This window comes from Mus musculus, chromosome 7, assembly GCF_000001635.26.
Source record: "Mus musculus strain C57BL/6J chromosome 7, GRCm38.p6 C57BL/6J".
Classification (NCBI taxonomy): Eukaryota; Metazoa; Chordata; class Mammalia; order Rodentia; family Muridae; genus Mus; species Mus musculus.
The window spans coordinates 67,784,538-67,812,286 of NC_000073.6; the positions used below are offsets into that span (position 1 = coordinate 67,784,538).

Consider the following 27,749-nt stretch of genomic DNA (forward strand, 5'->3'; position numbering starts at 1 on the left):
TTCTTTGGGGGAATTTTTATTTTATTACATTGTAAAGTCAGCTGTTAAAATATCAAAAGTTAGAGAAGGTTCTTCGAGAAATCCATGACATTTTGTTACAGGTTTTAAAAGCCAGATTTGAACTAACGGGGAAGTGCGAAAGGCCCTTGGATCGGAGGGACTAATAACCACAAGTGTCAGCGATTTCCAAAGGGATGAACCTTAATTTTAATCAGAACATCAACAGGGTTTTCCTTGGGTTCTATAAAAGCATTTAACATTTATGTAGAAGCAATTCTAAATATTTCCATTTCACGAGCAGCATTTTATCTCTGAAAAACACTGATGTAGAACAGTTGTGCCAGATGCTAAAACTCTGGACCAAGCTGATGGAATAGCGTGAAAGGCTACATGGCATTGACACAGCAAGTTTGTAGACCAGGAGGCCAAGACGTATAAAAGCCATTCAAGACCCACGCTGTTTGTTGGTTGTGTTTTGACACAGGGTTTCATTATGTACTCCTGGCTGTTCTGGAACTCTCTTTGTAGACTAGGCTGGCCTTAGACTCACAGAGTTCCACCTGTTTGTCTTCAGCGTGCTGGGCTCAAAGCCGTGTGCAACCAAGCCCGGTCCATTCTGAGGTAAAGCACAGGAAAGATGGCATTTCCATGCAGGGCAGAGAGACGGTGTTTAATCAATGCTGTTACTGTAATTGGTCGTTGACTTGAAAAATAACATCAACCACAAGTAAAATCTCGAGTGGATCAGCCCTGATCTAAAACATAAAAAAACAGAACAGAATTAGGCAAAAATCGACATAAGCTCAAGATAGGAGGAGTGGGGATTGTGGAGTGCAATGCAGAAAAGCTAGAATTCATCAGGAAGAAACATAAATCTGCCGATAACAATAAAACATAAAATAGCCTTTGCACACTCTTAACGGATGGACTATTAGCTCTTTGCAACTGATGAGTTTAAAATGGCATGCACTGTAGTGCTGGGTAATATACAGACTGAGCTGCGAAGCTGAGCCCTGCTAATAAACAGGTTAAAATGTAGCAAGGAACACTTCCCTAAAACAAGACTCTGGAGCAAATTTAGAGCTGGTTTTCTGGGAAACTCTGGCTGCAGACCCTGAGGTTTCCTTGGGTCAAAGAAACTTAGGTCTTTAAGAAAAGTTGACATTTGAGAAAGTATTTGTCTATGGAAGACACTTTTTATCTGCACACCAGAGCTTTATTCATTAGACAACTCCTCCCTCGCCCTGCCTTAAGTTGTCACTGCCCTGCCCCCACTCTTTCTCATAGCTCAGGATTCCATTGGGCTTTAACCAAAGTGGGGTGGCTCCTGCCTGTGATTCTATCACTCAGGAGACTAAGACAGAAGTGTTATGAGTTTGATGCCACCATCCCACTCCACTAGTGGGTGCCATTTTTAATTCATCAGTTGCAAACCTGAGCTACATAGTGCGTTCTAGGCCAGCCTGGACTACAATGTGAAACCTTGCCTTATGTATATGCCTATGTGTATATATGCGTGTATGTATGTATATATAACATGTAGTGTGTAACATATAACAGAACATAATATATAATGCATGCATGTTATATATGTATGTATGTGCACATATATACATACATGTACATATGCATATTGCTTTAACCACCCAACTCTTAAATCTAGTGTTCTGTGGGACATGCATAGTTATGAACATAATTACAAAGTTTGCCATTTGTTGACTCTTTACTGTCCATTTCAGAGACTTAATTATCAAGCCTTCAGCAAGTAGAAGGCAAATTTTTACTATCGTGTGGAAAGACGTTTTGATCTGCCTGCTAGGGAAATACAAGGTACAACAACAAACACGCTCACACTCCTTACCGATCATTTTGAAAGATTTCAATTGCTTGATGAGCCCAGGACCTAGGAAGCTACAGAAGAGATGGAGGGGGGCTTGCTTTAGCTGAAGAAAGCACACAGTACTGGCTTCAGGGCCAGACATGTGTGGAATTTAACCCAGGCAATGTACTGGTGGAGGCCAGACTTCAAGGGACATGTGTCCACAGTGTCCATACACCTGTTGGAAAAAAGTTAGAACTACTGTTGATTTATGGGATGCCTGTAACATTAACTTCCAAAGGTGGACCAGAGAAATGGTTTGGCGTTAAAGGGGCCTGCCACCAAATAGGATGGCCTGAGTTCAATACCCAGAGCCCAGGTTGTGAATAAGAGAAATAACTTCCTCCTTTGTTCTGACTTCTACATACCTACCACAGTATATGTGTGTGCATGCACATGTTACACACACACACACACACACACACACATGCACACACATACAAAGTAAGTAAATGTAATAAAAAGATACATTTCAAAAAATTCAAAATTAAAGGGCTAGAGTGATGACCCAACAGTCAAGAGAATCTAGAGAATGCCTAGTTCCCCCACCCCCACATCGGACAGCTCAAACTGCCCACAGCCCCAGCTCAGGAAAATCTGATGACTCCTGCCTCTGTGGGTACTTGATCTCTCGTGTGCAGACACACCTAGATGTAATTTAAAAATAAAAATAAATCTTTTTTAAAAAGCAAGTGACCCTCCTTAGAAGTGGGAACAAAACACCCTTGGAAGGAGTTACAGAGACAAAGTTTGGAGCTGAGATGAAAGGATGGACCATGTAGAGACTGCCATATCCAGGGATCCACCCCATAATCAGCATCCAAATGCTGACACCATTGCATACACTAGCAAGATTTTATCGAAAGGACCCAGATGTAGCTGTCTCTTGTGAGACTATGCGGGGGCCTAGCAAACACAGAAGTGGATGCTCACAGTCAGCTAATGGATGGATCACAGGGCTCCCAATGGAGGAGCTAGAGAAAGTACCCAAGGAGCTAAAGGGATCTGCAACCCTATAGGTGGAACAACATTATGAACTAACCAGTACCCCGGAGCTCTTGACTCTAGCTGCATATGTATCAAAAGATGGCCTAGTCGGCCATCACTGCAAAGAGAGGCCCATTGGACACGCAAACTTTATATGCCCCAGTACAGGGGAATGCCAGGGTCAAAAAGGGTGAGTGGGTGGGTAGGGGAGTGGGAGTGGGTGGGTATGGGGGACTTTTGGTATAGCATTGGAAATGTAAATGAGCTAAATACCTAATAAAAAATTAAAAAAAAAAAGAACATAAAAAAAAAAGCAAGTGAAAGGTAATGTTATAGACTCCTAATAAAATTCATCTAAATAGAATCTATTGTGTAGTCAGGTCAGGACTAAGTGATTCATTGTGTGCAGTTAGCTTTCTCACTACTGTGTTAAGATACCCAGCTAAAGCAACAGAGGGGAGGGGAGATGTATTTCAATTCACACTTTAAGGGGTACAGGCATCAGGCAGCCATCCATCAGTTCTAGACACCAGACTGGAGTGGTGGAAACCTGAAGCATGAGTTCCTTACAGCCCTGTAGGTCAAGAAGCTGTGTGCTATACCTCTATAGCTCTGCCCAGATGTAGCTCTGCCCAGATGTAGCTCTGCCCAGATGGTACTTGGTCCTATGCCAACTAGACCTCTGGCTGTAAAAGTTCCAGAGCCAACGTAAGTTGCACCACTGTCTGAGGACTGAGTCATACAAGGAGGGTGGGACAGGGGTCCACATTTTACATTCAAACCATAACACACAGCGATTCTCATGGTGTGTTATATACAATGATCCAGTGTTTCATGGAACCAGTCATCAAAGGTCCCCATGGCAGATATGTTTAGCTAAAGCACATGTTTGACACTCCAAGGAGTCAAACTTCAAGTTTGTGCTTGCCAACAATCTAGTATTATGTATATTGGTCCCATTTTTAAAGATGAAAGAAAAAGAAAAAGAGGAAGGGAGGGAGGGAGGAGGGAGGGAGGGAGGATATCAAAACCATGCATTGTGGCACACACCTATAATTCTAGCAATGAGTGGGCGGTAGGGGAGGGTCTGGTGGAGGCAAGACTATCAGGAACTCAGGAACAGCCCAGGACACATGAGATCTTGTCTGAAAATAAAAGTTGGGGGAGAGAGAAGGGAGAAGAAATCAGCACACACAGTATCTCACAGAAACACACGAGACTGCCTGACACTTTCTTTGTTTTAATCAACTGCTTTGGTTGCAAAGATCGCAGCTCACAAGCACGACCCATTGCAATTCCCAGGAATTCCGACTTAGTTGGTATGCGGGTGTAGCCTTGGCATCAGACTTTTACAAGCTCCCTGAGACGTTATAATGTGAAGCAAAGCCTAAGAATTATTGGCATAAATAACTTTGGTCTGAAGGCCACTTTTGGCAAATAACCCCCGAAAGCTGTTTTTGCAATTCTCTCTCAGGCCACTAGATGGCGGATTGTCCACACGATAGCATTTCAATACCAGGTGTTTTCCAATAACTGTTCCGTGGGCAAGCAGGAAGCTAGGAGAGAGAGCAGAGCAGATTCCAGAGCAAGTATTCTGCAGGCTTGGCCTCACCGCGTTGGCTGGCATCAAGTTCTGAGGGGCCCACAAAGGTGAAAGGAAAGGTACAAACCCATCGGATTGTTTTAACCCTGGCTTTTTCTGCGGTCAAAGCGAGACGGTTCCTTTCTTCTTCCTGGCCTACATCTTTTTCTTGGGTGTAAATTACAGCAAGGCGTTCTTTATGGAAAGGCCGCACCCTTTATTCGGAGTGAGGCTTTTTGGAAACCTTTTAATTAAAAGTAGCTAGTTCGCCTTGTTGCAAATAGGCAAGAGGCACTATGTATTTATCGCTGACTTTGGCTCATCCGGGAATCAAACTCGGGGCCTCTTGCAAGCTAAGTGAATCGCTCTACCACCGAGCAACACGCCCAGCCTCAGAAGAGCAATATTTAAACCCTATTTATAGATTCAGATTAGTGTGGGAGTAAATGGGGCGGGTAGGAGAAAATTGTGAAATCAAGAAGATTTCTGTCACCCTAACACACAAGAGTGTGATTTTTCCGGAAAACAAGCACCTCTGGGCTTAATTTTTCTCCCTTTGATCTGAAAATAAACACCAGCCTCCACACTTCTTGGTCGTGCACTGTTGGTTCATTAAAGAGCCATCTGCTGATTCCCTGTAAGAACTCAACATGCAACGATTATGGGCAAAGTCCAGAGAAACAACTTCAAGACAATTTTTGTATAAAAATTAGCTCTAAAACGAAGCGTAATCACTCTATCGGTGTTTCTGCCATTTGGATTTTTTTTCCCCATCGAAATTTATAACATATTCATTTTGGCAGATTGTGTAACTTCTGTATTCTGAAGTCAGAGCACTCCTGACTGATGTAGGCTCCATCTCCAAGCCGGAGAGCAACAAGCAGGACACGAGACAATCTTCATGGCTGTCTGTTCACTGGTTAGCCTGAACCTTAAGGCCTGGTGGACCTTTCTACCAAAATCCAATTAGACAGGATTCTCCAGAGAAAACAGAACCAGTAGAATGTGAATAATTAATTGATTGCAAGGATTGGATAATGGATTTATGGAAGCTGAGGAGTCCACAAGGCCGTAAGCAAATTGGAGACTCAAGCCGGCTGCTGGTGCGGGTTCCGTCAGGAAAACCAGCAAGGCTAAGCTTCAGCCTAGCTCCAATCAGTGGGTGATGGCTGGGTGGTGAGTTAGCTCCCTCTTGCTCAGGTCAAGTCACCAATGCACTGGTTGGCAACCCAATAGCATTGTCCCAATGTCTGCCACAGAATTCTAGTTCCCTGGGATGTTAATAAAGGCAAGTTGCTACCAAAAGTCCCAGTGTCAAATAAGTCTGGAATTTCCTGGGTGAGACTGTTAAACAAAAGCCTTTTCCCGTAGGACTTTCTCAGAGCCTCGAGGTCACACAAAAGAGGGTGATGCTTTGCAAAGCTTTCCAAACTTACCATGTTGCTCAGTGTTTCGATGCTGCAATAAAATAATTGAAAGAAAGACTTAAGGAAGGGAGAATTCTCTCTGGCTACTGGACCCAGTTTTAACTCACAGTTGGATGGTTCTGTTGTTTGGGGGCCCATCACAAAGCAGGGAACAGTAGAAGACAGTGGATCTCCTTGTAGTATTCAGGAAGCAGAGAGTAACACAGAAAGCCACTCTCAGAAGGTATGTCCCCAACACCCCACTTCCTCCAGCAGGACCATTTTCTGCAGTCTACCATTTCCTTATGAGTTATTAAAACTCCGAGTCTATGCACAGATGAAACCACCCAGTAGGTCACAGCCCTTAGGCTCTGCTTGTCTCTGAGCCCTTTGCAAACACACCCAGGAGTGAGAGCTACAAATCTCATAGGTGCATATCAGTCTAATCAAGTTGACCAGACTAACCATCACACTCATGTGACACAATTCCTTGTTCAACTTTCAGCGCCCCTTCTCCAGATACTGGCCTTGTGGCTTTATCAAGAACTTCTGAGCAGAGAATGTCTTTAGCCTGATTTTGTACCTAGCCCCCAGCTTGGGAATGTAAAATGCACGGAGTCAAGTGATGTTTGAAGGTCAGTTAAAAGCAATGGCAAACCACAGATGAAAACGCAACAGAAAGACGGTGAGGCTATAAAATCAAGTGTGAGCAAGACTAGCTGGAGTCTGTCTACCACAGCACATTCGGCCACTGCCTCTGAGGTCCAAACGATGCCAAATGGACTTTGGGGACCTCAGACTGGAACCTGGGCTTTCACCATGCTAGATGCTCCAGTGAGCAGAAGAGAGACTCATTTCTCCTAAGAGACAGGGTGAATGCTGTGCCTGCCGTGTCCTGTCCCTTGCTCCTCCACCATGCAGGTGCAGGTGCTTTCAAGGCTCCCGTTGGCTATGGTACTTCTGTCTGCTTCACCAGCTCTGAGAGCAGCCCACAGGCCCTCTAGAGTTGAAGTCTGTGAGTGCTAATGCTAATCAGCAACTTGACAGACTTTAGAAGCTCCTGAAAGACCAGCGGGTGAGAATGCCCGAGGGGATTGTCTTGATTACATCAGCTGTAGAAAGACCACTCCTTGGGTATGCATCCCAGACTGTACAGAAAGGAGAGAGTGGAGTCAGGGAGATAGCTCAGTGGTTAAAGCGCTTCCCACACACGTGTGCAGATCTGAGTCCGGATCCCTAGAAAGCTTTGTAAATACCTGGCCTGCCTGTAATCCCAGCCTTAGAAGGTGGATGCAAAAGATGCTCAGAGCAACCTGCCTACCGAGAGGAGCCTTATCTGGGAGCTGTTGATTTGACTGAGAGCCCTGCCTCAATGGATAAGAAGATGATTCCCTGGCATCAGGGTCTACATGTACAGGTCTCCACACCTGTACATGTAGACCCACACATAAGCAAGCACACAAAATACGTGCACACACATGCAACTGGAAGACCTAAGCACCATCATCCATCACTCCCTTCTGATTCCAGACTCCAGATGCATTGTGAACAGCTGCATCAAGCTCCTGAAGTCAGGACTACCTCACCACAGAGGACCAATACCCTCAACCAGTGAGCAGAAGTAGCCCTTTGACCTTCAGGCTGAATGTTTATCCCAGCAACAGAAAAAAAAAAAAAAATGAGCTAAGACAGAGTTTCTCTCTCTCTCTCTCTCTCTCTCTCCCTCTCCCTCTCCCTCTCCCTCTCCCTCTCCCTCTTCCTCTCCCCCCCACCCCCTTCTTATCTGTAACCCTAGGTAGTTCTCTGGGATGGAGTTTGCAGTGGCAATGTTTAAATGGTCTGCGGTGGTGACTTGACAATACCTTAGCGTCTTACTGCCCCTGTGCCCTTCCTTAGCACCCTGTCAGTGGCTTCAGAGATTACACAAACTACTAGGATCAGGGGCTCTGGCTCTGGGATGACTAAGGCCCCATTAGTTTCTTCTGTGGACTCTCCTATCTTGACTCCATCCCAGATGTGCTGAGTCTGGGAAAACCCTCTACATCTTTTCTCTGAGGTCTCAAACAGGAAACTACAGTTCTTTAGTAACTTCTCTTTGTGTCTCTTTCATTCACTCATTTGAACTTAGGGGAGATTGTGAGGTGTCCTGCTATTCTGCCAGGTACCATGTTTGTAGGTGTGCATGTGTACATGTGTACATGTGTGTGTGTGTGTGTACATGTCTCTCAGGTGAATGAGCTAGGCTTGGAACTTGCCTCCATGAAGTTTCCAGTCTATTAGGGGAGACACACACAGCACATCACCACCACGTGGAACAACTTGTGAGAATATTCTGTGTTCTCAGGTTGCACTCAGCCCCCCCCCAGTCTCCAAGTACCTGCTCTGCCAGTGAGCTTCCCTCCTCAAGGAGGCTCTGTAATGGAAACTGGTAAGTAGCCCCAGGGGCTGTGAAGAACAGCAGGAGGGGTTCTCCAGTCAGAGGAGTGAGAGCCACCTCCACCCCAACTGAATTCTGTGAGGAGGGAAAAAGAACTAGATGGATGTGGAGGTAGAGCAAGGAAGAGAGACTCAGCCAGTGGGGAAGAAAGAGAGATGCAGGCAACCCAAACAGCCTAGGCAAAGGCTTGGCAGACAGATGGAGAAATTGCTCTTTCAATGCCAGAATCTGATAGGTTGTGGAAAGAGAGGTGAGGAGACAGGCCCTCCTCCTAACCCACAGAAATGTGGTCCTTAAGTAGAGATGCATGGATCCCTAAGGAGCACCCATGTCCCGGGCAGGTCAGCCCTCCACCACCTTTCCTGGATGTTTCGACAACTCTGCTGTCGTTTGATAGGACCCCAGCCTCTGAAGTTCAGTTAGATCACAAGGCTTACTTTGGGCAGACATGCTAAGCTGCCCTCCCCAGGAAAGGGTACAACACTAACAACACTAACGGTGAGAGCTGCCCTCTTCTCCTCTCTGCCACAGCAATGGTCACGAGGGTGCAATTCTGTCAGGAGCACCAGGATGACCCTAGCTAGCTCTCGGTCATCTCGTGACATAAGGCAGATAGATATAAAAGCCTGCTGTTTGCATCCATTGGGAGTTGAGGGGTTCTGTTGTACTGCGGTCCAGCCCATTCCGCAGAATAAACCTATTAAAGCTGCTTCAGGAAAGCCACACAGAAGCAGGACTGCTGCCTGGTTAGCTACACTCCCTGCAGGGCCCCACACTCCCTGCTGGGACCCACGGAGTTCCTTTGACTCCTAGCCTCTGTCACTTCCTACAGAGGTGCTGGGTCTCACTCCTGCTTTTTTTTCATCGAGAAAAATAGCAATGACTGTATTCACTGTGAAAATTACATAGGTTAATTCATGGAAGAAGCTTGGAAAGTTGCCAGGCACGGAGTAAGTGCTCAATAAATATTAGCTTTATTATTAATATTTCTCCGAAAACAAACAACAGTTGGGTGCCGCAGGTGGCCTGGATCCCTCCTTAGGAAACATATTATCCAGAGAAAAGTCCCCCTGCATCTGCCTTGGGGGAGAAGGGTATTGTGTCAAGGGACGCAAGCTCAAACGTACTGACTGGAGGCACCGGGGAGCCACATTAACGTGAGCAGCTTTCTTTCACTTACTCCTATGTTTGTTAAAGGACTGATTTAGAGAAAATGACCTCTTCTTCCATAAAACAAGGGGGCACATAGAATGATCTGTGACAGCCATACTGGCTGGAGATGAGGTGGCCACAGAATGTGTGTCCCAGCTACAGGGGCAGCTGGAACCTTCCCCAGTGCTGATGTCCTGTTAGATTTCAGCGGTGTGTTTTTAAAAAGTAGGAGATGCTGAGTTAAAAAAAAAGATATTTATTCATGTATTTTATGCATATGAGTGCTCTGTTTTCTACACACCAGAAGAGGGCATCGGATCCCATTATAGATGGATGTGGTCCTAGGGAACTGAACTCAGGACCTCTGAAAGAGCAGTCAGTGCTCTTAACACCTGGGCCATTTCTCCAGCCTGAGATGCTGGAGCGATTTTTAATTGATTTGTTTTAAGATACTCTTGAGAGCACCTGATCATATCTTCTAGACAAGACATGACCCTGTCTTAGTTAGGGTTTTACTGCTGTGAACAGATACCATGACCAATGCAAGTCTTATAAAAGACAACATTTAATTGGGACTGGCTTATAGATTCAGAGGTTCAGTCCATCATCATCAAGGCAGGAACATGGCAGCATCCAGGCAGGAATGGTACAGGCAGAGCTGAGAGTTCTACATCTTCATCTGAAGCCTGCTAGTGGAAGACTGACTTCCAAGCAGCTAAGATGAGGGTCTTAAAGACCATGCCTACAGTGATACACCTACTCCAACAAGGCCACACCTCCAAATATGCCACTCTCTGGGCCAAGCCTTTTCAAACCATGCAGACCCTCACACGTATAAACTTTCAGCAGCTATTGCTACCTGCAGAAGACTGAGCCTGCTAACATTCCATTATGGATATGGAGGGGACCATAAGATCCCATCCCTCCATGAGGAGCCAATGGCTGGTGTGGGTGGGTGGGTAGGGGGGGAATCATAAGAGAGTGTTCTTGTGCCAAAAATAATCATACACACACTCATGCTCACAAAAACAACTCTAATTAAACAAAGTGTGTCAAAACTCCCTGAAGCAGGAGGAATTTGTTAGAAAGAAGAGGGAGGAGTGGGAGAAAGAAACGGAGGGTGTTTCTTTTTAAAATAAGGGCCTGGGAAGATGGCCCATCCAGTAAAGTGTTTGCTTTAAAAACATATGGGCCTTAATTTGATCTCTAATACACACAGCTTTAAAAAAAAATGGCCAGGCATGGTAGCACATGCCTTTAATCCCAGCACTTAGGAGGCAGAGGCAGGCAGATTTCTGAGTTTGAGGCCAGCCTGGTCTACAGAGTGAGTTCCAGGACAGCCAGGACTACACAGAGAAACCCTGTCTTGAAAAACCAAAAAAAAAAAAAGTAAATAATAATAATAATAATTAAAATTAAAAAAAAATGGGGGACTGTAGAGATGGTTCAGCAGTTAAGAGCACTGGCTGCTCTTTCAGAGGTCCTGAGTTCAATTCCCAGCAACCACATGATGGTCACAACCATCTGTAATGAGATCTGGCACCCTCTTCTGGCATCAGGCGCCCATGCAAACAGAACACTCAGATAGATAGATAGATAGATAGATAGATAGATAGATAGATAGATCTTTTTTTTTTTTAATCTAGGCTTAGCAGTGGTATAGCTGTCACTCCAGCTCTGGGGCGGGGACACTGGCAGATACTGGGGACTTCCTGTTTATTTATTCTAGCTGGATTAGCAAGATCACTTGACAGACCCTGCCTCAGAAACCACAGTGGGGAGCAATTGAGGCAGACTCCTGGCATCAACCTCTGGCCTTCACATGCGCACACTCAAACAGAACAAATTTAACCAAGGGCTGGAGAGATGACTCAGAGGTTAAGAGCAATCCATGCTCTTCAGGGAGACTCAAGTTCAAATCCCAGCATCTATACCAAGCAGCTCACAGCCACCTGTAACACAGTTCCAAGGGAATCCAACAGTCTCTTTGGCTCTCCGGGCATACATGCACACATGCAGCAAGCACACACACATATAAATAGATTATAAAATAAATATTTAAAAATTAGCTGACCTATAATTGTGCTGTATATCTATGGGGTACAATTTGATGTATTGACACGTATTTACATCCTATGCTCATCCAACCAAGTTTGTTAGCACCTGTCACCTCACACATTTGTGATTTGTGATATGTGCACTCGAAAACGTCTCTCCTAGGTATCTTGAAATGTACAATAAAAAGCGAGCGGTGGGTAGTACATATCTGTCATCTCAGCACTAAGGAGGCTGAGGCAGGAGAATAGCTGCATGTTTGAGGACACCCTATGTTGCACTGCAAGTGTCTTTATAATATGGGTGATGCATTAGTGACAGTCTGGTTTGCCCACTACGGGACCCAACACTGAATTCACGCCTTGCTCGCTGTCTCTATTGCACACTTGCACCTGTTGCTCCTCACACCCCTCCCCCTAGCAGGGACCTTTGGGAAACCGGCTACAGCTCTAACATTTATCGCCTCTCCACAGACACCCCCTTCTAATTCTAAGGAGTTAGAATCCGTTCTTCTGCCTGCTTTCACCAGTGGCCACATCGGCCACTGGTGGGCGGCCCTTCAGCTCTTGTTTTGTTGTTGTTAATATTTATTTGGTTATTTAGTTAGTTCATTTTTTTTAAGTCTTACTATGTAGCCAAGGGTGGTCTTGAGTTCACGATTCTCCTGCCTCTGTCTCCTGAATGCTGGGGTCACAGGTGTGTTCCCCATGCTTCCCTTCTTGAAGATTTTCCTATCTCCGGTCTCTGCAGAGTTCCTTTCAGGCTCCCACTTTTCTCCGTGCAGTGAGTTAGGAAGATGTGCTCCTCTCTTCTGCTAACCTGAGTCAGGGGATCCCATGAACTCGTCGGTCAGAGCAGGACGGCGGGGGGCCTTCAAAACCGTCCCCAGTAACTCTGGAGTTGACACCAGGCAGAGCTGTAAAAGCAGCGGTTCTCAGCCCACGGACTCCGACCCCACAGGGTTTGCATATCAGCGCTCCTGCATATCAGGCGTTTATGCCGAGATTCAGAACAGTAGCAGAATCACAGTTACGAAGTAGCAACAAAATAATTTTGTGGTTGGGGTCACCACAACCTGAGGAACTGTATTAGAGGGTCGAGGCATTAGGAAGGTTGAGAAAAAACTGCTTTATTTTTTTTCCCTCTCCCGTGAGTCAGCCTCTTATCTGTACTGTAGGTCGACTAGCCAAGACCCTATTCAGAGAGTCACGTGTGGCCCAATCCATCAGCATTCCCTAATCCCTGTGATCTCTCTCAGGGAGGATCCACATACCAGCAGCCAGCACCATAGACTCACGTCCACAAATATCTCAAACCTCTGGTAGCAGCCGAATAGGGAAAGTGACTCTGAAGGACGAGATTTTAAACAACTCCACACAATGGTGTGTGAACACTTCACAGGCCTGCCAGGGTTTCTGGCTGCCTCTGTCTTTCCACCTGACTTTCGCCAAATGGAACTGGCAGACGTCCCCCCTTCTCCTACCCGCCCCCAATTCCAGTCTCAATCCTGGTCTAATTTCTTGCATGTGGTCTGAGTACTTAGCCGCACACGAATACAAGGGAACGAGTTGGTTTTTAATAACATGGGAGAGGCAGGAGGCTTCTCTGGGTAATGAGACGCGGACAGCCTAGCACTCTGGAAGAACAGAACCTTAACCAGAGATTCTTCCCCTCTGACTCGGGCTCATTAATATAGAAAACACTTCCTGCCATCATGAAATGATGAAGCTTTGTAATATGCACGTAACAGCACAGAACAAATTAATGTAGTTTAGGTGGAGTGACGGAGGCCGTGGGCAAAGCTCTTGCCAGCAGGTAGGGTATCTCTGGGACTGGGAACACTTTGGGCTCTAACAGTCCATGATGAAGACTTGCACCAAGGCATGGGGGATCAATCACTTCTTAATGGGTTCCCCCAAGAACCCATTTGAGCAAAAGGCAGTGTAGAGGGACAGGCAAGCATTTGCCCATGTGTGTTTGCAAACTTCTGTGGCACCCAGCAGGGCTTCAGCCAACAGAAGATGGGAAGCCCAGCCCACTCTGGGCACCTTTGCTTTCTTACAGAAGTTGTGCCTGTAACCCAGGCACCCACCGGGATAGCACCGGCTGTACCAAGACTGGTCTTGGTCACATGGGTTGACTCAGTGTCTCTTCCCATAAGTTGATGCCTTGGCCTATTTGAGATTTGGAATGTGGCCTTGACTGGGGTTCTGGGAAGAGGCAAGCAGGTCTTGGCCATCTTGCTTGGGTCTTGGCCATCTTGCTTGGTCTTCACAATAGTCTTGTTGTGGAGGGCTGGTATTTCACCCATTTTTTAAAATGAGGATAAAATTCAGATTGCAGGATTAATCACTAATGGTAAAGAGTACTACCATTTCTACAGGGGAGGAAACTAAGACTCCTGCCAGTCAATGACTGGAAAGGCAGAGCTCTCCTCCTGGACAGCTCTGGTAGTCTGAGGTAGGCTGGCTCACTCACCCTGTGTTCCCAGAACTAGAAATGAATAGTTGCTCAATAAACAATAACTGAGTGGATGAAATCTAGAGTGACTGACAGAACACCCCATCCCTTCAATTGAAGGAGCCCATCCCTTCAGTTTCATAACACTTCCTGGTGGAGGTGAACCTCCTTCCGGTTTCTCAGGGCTTGTCTCTAGACCCTGACAATCAAGCCTGTGACTCAGAGCAAATTTGAGAAGCGTGCCTCACACAGAGGACCTGTTGAGACACCGGTGTCTCTTTCCTGTAGGCATGTCTGTGGGGCATTTTCTTGATTAAGGGCCTAGCTCACTGGTTCAGTGCTCCCTCTGGGCAGGTGGTCCGGGGTCATATAAAAAAGTCAGCTGAGCAAAACAGCTCAGCGTTCCTCCCTCTCTGCTTCTGTTTCTAGCTTAGGTTCCTGCCTTGAGTTTCTGCCTGACTTTATGTAGTGCTGGACTGTAAGATGTAAAATGAAATGAGCCCTTTCATCCCCATGCTGGTTTTGTTCTGTGTTTTATCACAGCAATGGAAACCAACCTAGGACACCCACTGTGGCTTCTGTGTAAACTCTGTCCACCCCTAAGAGTACCCTCTATCAGACTTTCCACGGGGGAAGCCACTGTCAGCTGCCCTCATTGTGTGTCTGTGGCCAAGTCACTTCTCTGAGTCTAATTCTGTCATCTGTTTTTTTTTAAAAAAAGAGACAATAATAAGGCTCATTGTGTGACTGGACCAGACCAAGTCTGTGTAAAAATGGTTTGATGATGCTGTCATTAGAGCGTAACTGCAGACAGTGTCTTCCATGGTGTGTACATAAGCATTCACACTGTACTAGGCTCTCATTGTGTGTTTAAAATGGGATACATACATTTTTTTTAATAAAAGAACTCAAGTAGATACTGCAATGAGTAATAAAGACCAATTTCTTTAAAAAAAATCTATTCATTGTTGTTGTTGTTGTTGTTCTCCTCCTCCTCCTCCTCCTCCTCCTCCTCCTCCTCCTCCTCCATCTTCATTATCAGCAGCAGCACCATCAGGTTCACTTCTGCCATGGCCTGAGGCAAAAGACTTAGTTCCTTTCCCTCTACCAGGGATCAAACTCAGGTGGTCAAGATTTCAGGGCAAGTCCTTTATCAGCTGAGCCGCCCTCTCCCAGGCTATGAAGATGTCTTTGTGAGGGAAAGACATAATACCCCCAGGGGCTCTGTGTAGCTCTGGGAGGGACAGGGAGGGCCCTGTGGTGGAGGAGGCAGAGAAGTCAAATCTTCCTGTTCACAGAAGTGTGGCAAGATCCCTGCCACTGGGAGTTAAACTGGAGCTCCCCCAATGGATCCACATCACCCACAAGGCAGCCCACTGTGGGGAATCCAGATGCCTGGGTACTGGTACGAACTTCCTCATTTCTAACGTTTCTGGTAACCTCCATCTTTATTTCCGTTTACCCACCCACCGCTTTTTAAGTTTTCCCTGTTGGCTGCCAACAGGGTCCATGGTAACATGGTCCTATGGGCACTTTTTCTCCTGGGTCATTCATTTTTACTCCCAAATACTTAAGCCACGTTTAGTGTCCCATTCCTACCTTCTCAGGCAAGGGTCCTCTGGATGCCTCCAGCAGGACTCCAGGAAGTTCCAGGGTCACTAGATATTTCCCAGGTGGCCCGTGTGCTAAGAGTTGGCCAGGTGCCTTGGCCCCTCTCAGCCAGGCCAACTGTGAGAAGACAACACAGACCATGTACGCCATTTGCTAAGCTTGTTTCTGTAACTAGGTGCAATCTGTCATTCAGCTGAGTGAAGTTCCCAGCAACATCACAACATAGTGATCATCCATAAATGATATATAAAAGATGATTTTTAAACTCCAAGTAAGTGATTTCTATATTGATTCCACCTTGAGTAGACTATCCCATAGGAATGCATTCATTAACAGACTGTGAGGTATCATCTACCACACATCTTAGCTCACCCAGCCCTGCTACCCAGGGTTGGGCATGACCACATGCAACTCCACATGGGAGGAAGCTGGCAAGGATGGACCTGGGATACCAGGGTAGGTCAGCCTGACCATACCATCCCTACAGAGTCTTTAATCTAAGCCTCAGAGTCTCTATTTTCCAAACTGTGGGCATGCCTTGTGGTTCATTCAAAGACAACCACAAGTAGCTACTGATGGGCCAAGTCAGGATGGCTTCATGATCAACACCATGGCCTTCAGCATCACACTGGCTGGCTTCAATCCCCCAGGCGACTTGCCCACTAGTGATCTGTGGGTGTCCTGCCTCGTACACGCAGGAAATTCTGGACAGCACTATATCCAGAATGTAACGATTTTTGCCCTTGGACTTGAGACCTAGTGCGAGAGGTCAGTCCCTCTTGGAGAAGGCAGGAGTGCCTTCTATGACCGTCCATCAACAAACTCAGAGCAGGCTCTTGCTCTCTGTCCTGGGCAGATTATTTGTAATATGCACAATAGAGACTCTGCCTGAGGTCTGATTGGTACAGATCTAAACATCTCTCCTGTTATCCACCTCTGCCTCCAGGCACTTCTCTCAGCCGCATGCTGCACTCTCTGGGATTCTACATTTGACCTTCCTTTGGGTTCTGAATGCTCCTGTAACAAATAGCCAGACAGCGTATTGACCTACACCCTGCCTAGCCTCTCTGCCACGGTGTCAGCATTGTGTTGAGATGTGGATATGTGTTTTCTCTGGAGGGGGTTGGCTGGCATGCCCTACACAGGGAGACACCAGAGAATGACTCATCAGCCCAACAGCACCAACCTTTCAAGCCTCAGGAATCTCTTGAGCTGGTGGCTAAGTGATTGACAGATGAAAATCAGCCGTGACAGGGATGTTTTCAGCAGGGGCAGTAGATGCTAGGATACAGGGCTTTTCCTGTTGGCATGCAGATTAAGTACCAGCCAGTACATCACTAGGTACATGGCTCTGGCTTTAGCCAGCTGATTTCACTGGACACCAGGAGTCTCAGGTAAAGGATCCAAAAGGCAGTGACAAGCCAGGATCTGCCACTGCAGCAGCATCTGGATACATTGGCAACATCTGTGGGAGCAGGGAACGGTGCTCAGGGGTGCTGGAACCAGCTGCTATTTCCTAGTATCTCTGACTAGGTCTTCCTTCAGCTTGATTTCCTTTGTTTCCTGCCCAGTTTTTAAAGCCTCTTCTGCCTTCTTGTCAGTTCCAAACTGTCCCTTTCTGCCCTGCTAGCCAGAACCAGTTCCTACTAAGAGTCTCTGCCTTGTAGAGATGCTTAATTATTTGATAGTACATCTGGACATAGAGAACCCTCCCATTTTGCTTCCTTAAGACGAAGGGCTATGCTCATTTGCATAGTAAACCTATATGGAGTACCTACAGGCTGTGTGCTATGGCAGACCTAGTGTCAGGACATGTAGCTGACTAGGAAAAGCATGTCTCTGTCCTTGGGAACTTATTGAACTAAAAGAAGGCCAACATCAAACAACTAATTATGGAATTAATTCTTCACTGGGTCCTCCCATCAGCACTGGGTGACGCCAAACTATAGGTAAATATTTGAATCCCACAGAGGATACAAAGGAAACATGGAAACCGGAGACACCGCTCATGTCTCCCTTCCAAAGTCATCAGTTCAGCTGGCAATAGAGCCGAGAGCTTATGTAACTAAGAAACCATCCCACGCAAGTTCCCACACCAGAGGGACACGGGGGTCGTTAGTGTCCAATTCGGGGGATCAGGGAAGACTTTGTGGGGGATTTATTCACGGCCTTGACAGTGGATCACAAAGAGCTCAGCAATGAAGGAAGAAAGCATCCCTGTAAAATTAGCCACCTAAAGTTCCGCCACCCACCAAGGCCCACAGTTTAGTGCTGCCATGAGTCCCCTCTGAACAGCCACAGGACAAGATCCACTTATACACGCTGTTGACTCCCTGCTGTGTCCATTTAACAGTGTGTGGTGGATATTTGGCCTCTGACAATTATTCCTAGTCTACATCCCATTTAAGCAGCCAAAGACGATTCCATTACATGGGTGTACAGTAAACGAATCAAATCCCTATTAATGAACATTTAGGGTTTGGGTCAAGGGTATATACACTCTGGAACCCCAAGGCCTGAGCCTGAATCCAGTTAGTGACCTGGCTGGGTGGTAGGAGGAAGGCTGTGTTTCTGAAGGCGTGGTCCTTCCCCGTAGCAGAGGTACCTGCAGATGGTAATGATGTGGGATATTCAGAACAGTGGTTAGCACCCAGGGAGCGCTCAATCAAGGCTCGGATCGGACAGGCTATAAGCACTCTGTCATCCTGACCAAAGTGTTGGTTTGCTCCCCTCTGTTTCATCACTCAAAACACCCAAAGTGCACACAGTCAAAAAGCACATACATGAGCGCAATCATCTAGTCACCACTGTGATCGGTAAGAGGTAGTGAACGAGGAGAGCCTCTGACTCCTTCCTGGAACCCATCAGGACCCTCCCGTTATCCACAAACCATCTAGTGAGGTTTCTTGATTTGCCTTCTGGGTGGCCTTCTGGAATCTAAAGCAAGAGGAGCATTCATAACAAGTCAAGTCAGACGCTTTCACTACGATTTCAAGGAGGGGAAGCTGGAGTCGAGGCCATGTTTGAAAATATAGGTCAAATCTTGGTTTCTGTGGTTACTGAACACTGTCAGCCACTGTGACTCCCTCTGTGTGGGTGATGCCAAGGTTCAGAGGTCTGACAGCCCTGTCTAGCTCCTCTACAAGTGTCACCTCTCTCGCCCCTCCCCAAGGTCTGAGGCTTCTCTCAGCCCTACTGACCCCCAGGCCCGAGGGTCCTGAGCTTGGGCAACACCCAGGAGTAAGCTACTGCAGGTACCTTGCTCTTCATGCCTGAGGTTGGGGGCGGGGTGCTGGGACTGCTGCTGCTGAAGTTCGGGATGTCTCCATACCCCTGCAGTTCTACCCACTAGTCTGCTGCTGCATGTGGGGACTGCCGGGGAGCAGGGAGGAGGCCATGTGGGGAGGGAACAATGTAGTGGGTTGTTTAGCTGACTGTCAGCCTCGTTCTGGGATCCTCCTTTCCACGCCCCTTGGCTTAACCGCCACAGGCACAGCTCACAGAGGCAAGAGCCCCCTTATTTGGTCTTGGAAAGAAAGGGGAAAGGTTATCCTCGGATGCCTGCGGCGTTGGGTCATCAGCCCGCAGTTGCTGGCCCGCACCCGCGGGTGCAGTTCAGTCTCCCACCGGCAGGTGGCGGCACCGCGCAGGGTCTGGGGAGATGGCCAGCTGGTAAACAACCCGCAGGATCCAATGCCCTAGGGTGGGGACCCGCCCGGATGGGGGTGGGCGCCTTATGAGTCCGCACGTGGACAGTGATGCGGAGGGAGAAGCTAAGCTTCAGAGGAAGGGAATGGGGAGGAAAGAGCCCAATACCTTGTTTGTGGGAGAGTCAAGCTTCCCGAATTGCTCTGGCTGTAGGGTGTGACTTTGCCTTGATGGATTTCACGTGAGCGGCTGGAGAGTGCGCTGTGCCAGGCGGGAATCTGCTTCAAAGTCACCCACGCGGGTTCAGGGGACTCGAATCTCTGGATGTGTGTCAGTAAGGCACCGTGTGGGGCTCTGCACCAGCTGGGAGATTCGCTTTCTTGCCCATCCTTTTTCCTCTCAATCTCCTCTCTACCCCCCCCCCCCCGCCTCCTCCTTGCTCTTCCTGCCTCTCCGTGAGCCTGGGGGTGTGAAGCGACCCACTTTCCTCCTTGTGGCCCGAAGAGTTTTTAAGTTCGAACCGCCACGTGGCTGGTTCCTTTCCTACACCTTCCTGCAAGAGAACAATTGCCACCATTTTATCTTGAGGTTAGAAAGGCTCTGGTCACCCCAACAGTAATGGACAATGCTGGTTCCCCAAAGCCAATGTTTGTTTCAGTGATTGAGAACTGCCACACACACACACACACACACACACACACACACACACACACACACACACACACGCACGCACGCACGCACGCCCCCCACCCCCACCCTTGCCGCCGCCCCTTCCAGTGACTCCTCCAGGTAAAGCCCAGGGGTATCACAGGGAGCTGGCAGGGCATAGTGGCCTCCCAACACTTTAACACTTGCCTTTCATCCCAGCACTCAGGAAGCAGGGGGCTTAGTGAGTTTGAGCCTAGAGGGCCAGTCAGGGCTATATAATTACATTCTGTCTCAAAACAAAAACAAAAACAAAAACAAAACGCCAAGATTTGGGCTGTAGTGGTTAAGAACACTTGCAGCTCTTGTAGGTGACCCAGGCTGGATTCCCAGCATACACAAGGTGATTCTCCACCATCTGCAACTCCAGTTCCAAGCGATGTCTTCTTCCAATCGCCTCAGGTGCCAAGCATGCATGTGGTGCCCATACATACATGGAGGCAAAGCATAAAATGGGTAAATTGCATTCAAAACAGAGCACAGAGACGTTTTAAAGATGGATCAACAGTAGACCCTCTTCCTGGACTTTCACTGACCTCCAAAATGGCTCCTAGGTGGTCAGTCTGCAGCACCGGTTCTTGTTGCTTGGTTGTTGATGGCTCCAAAGAGAAGCCGACAAGTCTAAGCTCTTCCCCATCTGCCTCCTGACAGGGACCCTAATGACCTCCCACTTTGGGTTTCTTCACCTGGGAAGACATCAGTTTTCTGAGTCACACAATTATGGACAACTTTTGAAAATTATTGGGGTGACAGGTTCATGCTTGCCTTACATCCTACGGTACCTGGTTGCATTTCTTTGTATGTGTTGCATGTATATATGTGGGGACATGTTCTAGTGGAGGGCAGTGGACAAGTTCAGTTTCCTTTCTCAGGCGCTGCCCACCTATATTCCCTTAGGTTGATCAGCAAGCCCCAGCAGTCTGTCTGTCTGTCCCCCAGTGCTGGGATTATACAGCAATCTCACACATTGAGATTTTCCTTCTTCCTCTTCTGCTTCTTCCCCTTCCTCTCTTTTATCTTAAAGTCTGTGCGAACAAGATTAAATCCAAGGAACATCTTTATTTTCCGTGAGACAGTTTTGAAGCTGTTCCTATTAATTTGGGTGGGTTCCTGGTTTCTAAGAATTCACTCAGCATGCCACATAGTAAGTGCGTGCGTGTGTGGGGAGTTCCCGAAAGGCTATCCAGGAACAGGCTGCTCCACAGTCTTTGTTTTATTGGTTACAGTCATTCAAAACTCCACTGATAGCCAGATGGTTCACCAAACCTCCAATTGCACAGGCTCGTGACTGCCTTCAGTGGCCTCTGTGGCATTTCTGTTTTATGTCACAGGAGGTCAGCCTGGCTCTCCTTGAAGGATCCTCTGCTCCTCTCTGGAGCCAGCTTGAATGACAGCACTCTCACTGGCTGTCTAGGTTGGTTGTGACATCCCAGAACCCAGTCCCTATATCAGGAGCAGTTGTGGTTTGCCTGCACCATGACAGCATGGCTTGTCCCTTCCTATGTGTGCCGGCCAACTCAAGTGTTGGCTTGTTCTGCTCTTCATTCTGAGGTTGATCCCACCATAAGCTAGTCCTCAAGTCTTGATTTGGTTCTGTTCGGTTGCCTGGATTCTGCCCTCTGTGCATGCCTTGAGGTAGGTTGAATTACCATCCTCTTAAGGATGATCCTTGTTTGGAAGGGCAGTGGTGCCCAGTGATGAACTTGGCGCGTGGGGGATGGGGGGTGGGGCAGCTGCAAAGCCTGAGGTACGCACTTTAAACTTTGTGTGGTAGCTGCTAATGGGGTGCAAGGCTGGTAGCACTGTCCAGCCTATGGGGTGCACAGGATGCCTACCTTCAAGATTTAGTGGAGGAGGAAACATTGTAGCTGCCCAAGGGTATCCTGACTGCCTTTCATCTGCTTAGATCCCTACAGCCACACAGAGCCCCCCTTTAGGCCCAGGTTGTCAGAATTCATCCTTTGCAAAAGACGGAAATCCAGCCCACGCTTGTTTATGCAAATAAAGGCATTTAATTGTCTCAAGAAAAAGACAGTGGAGATGTCCATTTCACGTACAGCTTCATCTAGCAGATTAACAACACCGTTTCAATTACCCTTATCCTTAGCTCAGCTGGGGTGACTTCATTCTCAGGTTGGCACCCTCACTGGCCCTTGATCATCCTTCATTGGCCAGCCCCAATAAGCCTTAAGAAACTTGAGTTCCTGAAGGGAAATCATGGGGGAACATGTGTGAGTGTGTGTGTGTGTGTGTGTGTGTGTGTATCTCCCTTCCTCTGTGCTATCAATCAAAAGACAGAAAACTTGAATGGGGAACAGTCCTGTCATGAGGGGTCCCTAGCAATCAGCCTGGCTGGGAAGGGATAAGTTGAACTGTGTCCCATTCACCCAGGGGACCAGCTTCAATGACAGAAGGAAACATTGCTGTCTAAGTTGTAGAGATGGCTCACTGGATAAAGCCTATGTTACTCAAACATGAGAACCTCAGTAGGATCCCAGCATCCATGTGAGAAGCAACGTGTAGACACAGACACTAGTAACCCCAAGTCCTACTGGGAGCAGGACAGAGGGGTCAGTAGGGCTTCCCGGCCACCACCATAACTCAAAGTTCAGTAAGAGACCTTATCTGAAAATAATAATGGTTAGAGTGATGGAGAAAAATACCTGATGTTCTCCTCTGACTTCCAAACCCACATCCATGCACACACACCTACATACATACACATGTGTAGAAAACACACACACCCTGGCTGTCCTAAGAACTCTGTGCCAAGAAGTCTAGAAACCCGCAGGCCCTAAGTGTAGCAAAAGTAATTTAACGGGGCTGGAGAGATGGCTCAGTGGTTAAGAGCACTGACTGCTCTTCCGAAGGTCCTGAGTTCAAATCCCAGCAACCACATGGTGGCTCACAACCATCAGTAACGAGATCTGACGCCCTCTTCTGGTGCATCTGGAGACAGCTACAGTGGACTTAGATATAATAATAAATAAATCTTAAAAAAGAAAAAAGTAATTTAACAATATGATGTATAGTGATTTGAATAGACTAGTTAATAAGATGGCCATAACGATATAATATATACGAATAAGTATAAATGTATAAATATACATAAATGTACCATAGCATAATGGCACATAAGTATATGCGAAAATGCAATAAAGTCTCACTGAACTAGCGGAACTAGGGATCCCTGGGGACCCTTAATGAGAGTCACCACACAAACAACTATAAATAAGACATTACCAATCCACACCAAGGGGCATGCCAGGCTGTGGCCTGGGCTTGGGCACAAGCTGCGTGTTGACTTGTTTCGTGCTCCAATCTGATGCAATTCAAGCTGGTGCCAGAGCAAACAGGCACAGTATTAGACACCGTGGACCCTTGGATGCCTCTCAAACAGTTAAACTTGAATCTATTTACCAGGTCGACTCTGGCCATCAAATGTCCCCTGAGCCGAGGGAGCAGTGTAGAGGCACACCCCACATCCAAGAGCACCCCAAGAACTGAGTTAGAAAGCGGAAAACGTCTCTCCTTTTCTGGACCAGAGTCTCCTCATTGTCCTTACTGTCTCCTCGTCTGCATTGTCCTCTGGCAGAGAGATACTGGACCCCAGTTCCGGGTTAGCCTTTGATGTTAGTTGGGGGCATCTGTCGGTTCAAGAGCTCTTCAATGTCTTTTTCTACCAAGTGAGCAGAGAGTGGGGGAAACGGTCGTGGGAAAGGCGTCTACACCTCCAGAACGTATCTGCCCTCTGGCTCTGTGCCTCAGCTGATCCTCTGATCCCCCACTAACCCTGTCCATCTGCTCCTTGGGCGCCTCAGTTGTGCAGGTTTCCTTTAGATTTGGGGTGCGATCGTGGATGTAGCTATTCAGCAATCAGCACATACGTCATTCTCTGGTGTACCACTTCCTTCACCCCTCACCAGCCCCGGGAGGCCAACACTGTTATTAGCTTCATTTTCCTCGAGGGAATCAGTGCTTAGTAAGGTCTTGTCAGTTTCCCCAAATCACACAAGGGAGAAGAGCATGAAACCCAAGCCCAAGTCAGATATTCATTGTTCTCAGGGGTTGTACATGGTGTGTGTGAAGGCGAGAGGGTCAAACTTGGGTGTTATTCCTTAAGTGCAGCCCATGTTGATTTTTCAAGACAGGGTCCTTCATTGGCCTAGAGCGCCCTGATTCTGGCTGGCTGGCCAGGTGGCCCTGGGTACACTTCCCTATTCCTGCTTCTCCAAAGCTGGGATTCCATGCATGTGCCTTTTTACATGGGTTCTGGAGTCAAAAGGAGCATGTTACTGACTGAACTACATCCCCAGCACACTGCTTTGTTTTTCTAAAGATAGAGCCATCACTCTGTTGCCCAGGCTTGCCTGTAACTAGTCTCTGGGCTAGGACAATCCTCCAGCCTCAGCCTCTGTCTCCTGAGTGGCTGAGACCCCAGATGTGCAACCGCTGCCCCATCCGTTCATCCATTCATTCCTTACACAGCTTTGAGCACTTAGTAGGTGTTAGGTAGCATGATGGGGCTCTTCCTGTTTGGTGAAGAATAAAACTTTGATTTCAGGGAGCTGCTGGCGAGGCAGCATGAGGGCATCAGGTTTAATGGAGCTCAGGCCATGCAATGTGTAAGATGCAAATCTGTCTTCACTTGGATGTATGCCTAAAACTGACCCCCAGATGATGTTTGGATTTGAGAGCCCATCTTGGAAGCGAAAGCAGGGAAAATGGAGGTGCTGAAGTGGGTGCCAGTGGCCAACTTTGTGTTGTGGACACAGGAGGTATTCTGAGAGACCACAGACAGGACACTGTAGAGGTGTGCCGGGGTGGGTGAGAGACCCAATGCTTATTGCCAGCCTCTGCCCTTCACTGCAGTAGGATGCTGGTCATGACTCGCACTCTGACCTGCACCCCAGGTCTATTCTCTGCAGCTCCTAAAGACCCTCGGGGGAGAGAGAGAGAGACAGAGAGACAGAGAGACAGACAGAGAGAGGGGGGGGGAGAGAGGGAGAGAGGGAGAGAGAGAGATTAGCAAGGAGTGGTCCATCTGCTGGGAACCATCTTTCAAACTCCTAAGACTGGGCAAAAGCCAACCATGTTTGCTTGCCTGAGTTAATTTGATAATGGTGGTCCTGGCTGGGTGCTGAGGCACAAGCGAGCTGTGGTATCTGAGAGCAGGGAGGAGGTTCGTGTACCTGACCTACAGTGCTTGAACTGGGGGCTGAGCTGCTACATGAGCCAGGTCGAGCTTTCCCCTGCTAGAGCTGGGTACACTCTCCTGAGCTACTGTGATGGGACCAGGTCATAGGACACTCTTGGCTGTGCGCGAGCACTGAGTCTAAGAAGGACCGAGATGCAGGAGGAAGTCGGGTGGAGGCTACTACTGAGAGATGATGCAGCCGGGCTGAGGGAGTGAGAGGATGAGGAGCCAGAAGGATTAAAGCAGGGAACCTTCCTGCTTCCCTCACCTCAGCCTCTTCCACAGCCCTGCCAGGATGGTCTCTCACTGGATCTGCTCTGTCATAGACCCCATGTTTCAGCCTTCATCCCATCCCCACCACACTCACTGTGTATTTTCTAACATCCCAAAATCCCAAATCCGCAACAGTTCTGGTCCCAAGCACACTAGACAAAGATCACTTAGCCTGACATAATTATTGTGTCTACCATCAACCATCATGAAGTGGGGCTGTAAAAAAGATGAGTAATAAATGAAATGTGTCCAGTTTAAACAAGTGTAATTTTATTACCTCCCTCATTTTATCACTAGATAATAATTTAGAATGATGTGATTGAAAATATTTCACGGCTTGTTTTATGGATTTACCAGACTGTAAATTCTATAATGTGAAAACCTGGTTCTAGAGTTTAGTTTAGTTTGAAATTTTTAGTTAATGACTGTTTAGCTGTATAGGACAATTCTATGTATTTCTGACTCCAAGGAGCACATTAAACATCTTTGGCTATCATTTGTTTCTTTTTTCTTTTTTCAGTCTCATCCATTAACTAGCAAAAAATGTTTTCGTAAGATTAGTTAGTAATTATCCATCTTCACTGCGATCAAAATCTTAGCCAGTTCAATAAGGTAGGAGAAAGAAATGTAAGTATCAAGATAAGGAAGAAGTAAAACTACCTCTATTGCAGACAACATAGTTCTACATGCTTAGGAGACCCGAAAGAAAACTCTTTTTTTTTCCATTTTTTATTAGGTATTTAGCTCATTTACATTTCCAATGCTATACCAAAAGTCCCCCATATCCACCCACCCCCACTCCCCTGCCCACCCACTCCCCCTTTTTGGCCCTGGTGTTCCCCTGTACTGGGGCATATAAAGTTTGCAAGTCCAATGGGCCTCTCTTTCCAGTGATGGCCGACTAGGCCATCTTTTGATATATATGCAGCTAGAGTCAAGAGCTCCGGGGTACTGGTTAGTTCATAATGTTGTTCCACCTATAGGGTTGCAGATCCCTTTAGCTCCTTGGCTACTTTCTCTAGCTCCTCCATTGGGAGCCCTATGATCCATCCATTAGCTGACTGTGAGCATCCACTTCTGTGTTTGCTAGGCCCCGGCATAGTCTCACAAGAGACAGCTACATCTGGGTCCTTTCAATAAAATCTTGCTAGTGTATGCAATGGTGTCAGCGTTTGGATGCTGATTATGGGGTGGATCCCTGGATATGGCAGTCTCTACATGGTCCATCCTTTCATCTCAGCTCCAAACTTTGTCTCTGTAACTCCTTCCATGGGTGTTTTGTTCCCAAATCTAAGGAGGGGCATAGTGTCCACACTTCAGTCTTCATTCTTCTTGAGTTTCATGTGTTTAGCAAATTATATCTTATATCTTGGGTATCCTAGGTTTGGGGCTAATATCCACTTATCAGTGAGTACATATTGTGTGAGTTCCTTTGTGAATGTGTTACCTCACTCAGGATGATGCCCTCCAGGTCCATCCATTTGGCTAGGAATTTCATAAATTCATTCTTTTTAATAGCTGAGTAGTACTCCATTGTGTAGATGTACCACATTTTCTGTATCCATTCCTCTGTTGAGGGGCATCTAGGTTCTTTCCAGCTTCTGGCTATTATAAATAAGGTTGCTATGAACATAGTGGAGCATGTGTCCTTCTTACCAGTTGGGGCATCTTCTGGATATATGCCCAGGAGAGGTATTGCTGGATCCTCCGGTAGTACTATGTCCAATTTTCTGAGGAACTGCCAGACTGATTTCCAGAGTGGTTGTACAAGCCTGCACTCCCACCAACAATGGAGGAGTGTTCCTCTTTCTCCACATCCACGCCAGCATCTGCTGTCACCTGAATTTTTGATCTTAGCCATTCTGACTGGTGTGAGGTGGAATCTCAGGGTTGTTTTGATTTGCATTTCCCTGATGATTAAGGATGTTGAACATTTTTTCAGGTGCTTCTCTGCCATTCGGTATTCCTCAGGTGAGAATTCTTTGTTCAGTTCTGAGCCCCATTTTTTAATGGGGTTATTTGATTTTCTGAAGTCCACCTTCTTGAGTTCTTTATAAATGTTGGATATTAGTCCCCTATCTGATTTAGGATAGGTAAAGATCCTTTCCCAATCTGTTGGTGGTCTTTTTGTCTTATTGACGGTGTCTTTTGCCTTGCAGAAACTTTGGAGTTTCATTAGGTCCCATTTGTCAATTCTCGATCTTACAGCACATGCCATTGCTGTTCTGTTCAGGAATTTTTCCCCTGTGCCCATATCTTCAAGGCTTTTCCCCACTTTCTCCTCTATAAGTTTCAGTGTCTCTGGTTTTATGTGAAGTTCCTTGATCCACTTAGATTTGACCTTAGTACAAGGAGAT

General features: G+C 47.0%; 2 long non-coding RNA genes across 4 annotated transcripts in view; one reads left to right on the forward strand and one right to left on the reverse strand.

Moving 5' to 3' along the window:
• 4833412C05Rik (RIKEN cDNA 4833412C05 gene) lies at positions 1–18,959 on the reverse strand. Its single transcript, NR_045954.1, has 3 exons — positions 18,828–18,959; positions 1,862–2,057; positions 1–755 (listed from the first exon to the last, which is right to left on the reverse strand). It is a non-coding gene; the product is annotated as an RIKEN cDNA 4833412C05 gene (long non-coding RNA).
• The window catches only part of Gm34350, a 27,883-nt gene continuing 18,785 nt past the window's right edge, over positions 18,652–27,749 (forward strand). For 2 of the 3 annotated variants that reach the window (XR_882186.2, XR_391566.3), the window contains exon 1: positions 21,273–21,557. This is a non-coding gene — a long non-coding RNA (predicted gene, 34350). Of the gene's footprint in view, positions 18,824–21,272; positions 21,558–27,749 lie in introns of those variants that run through there. The other variant, XR_391567.3, reaches the window with a different exon arrangement.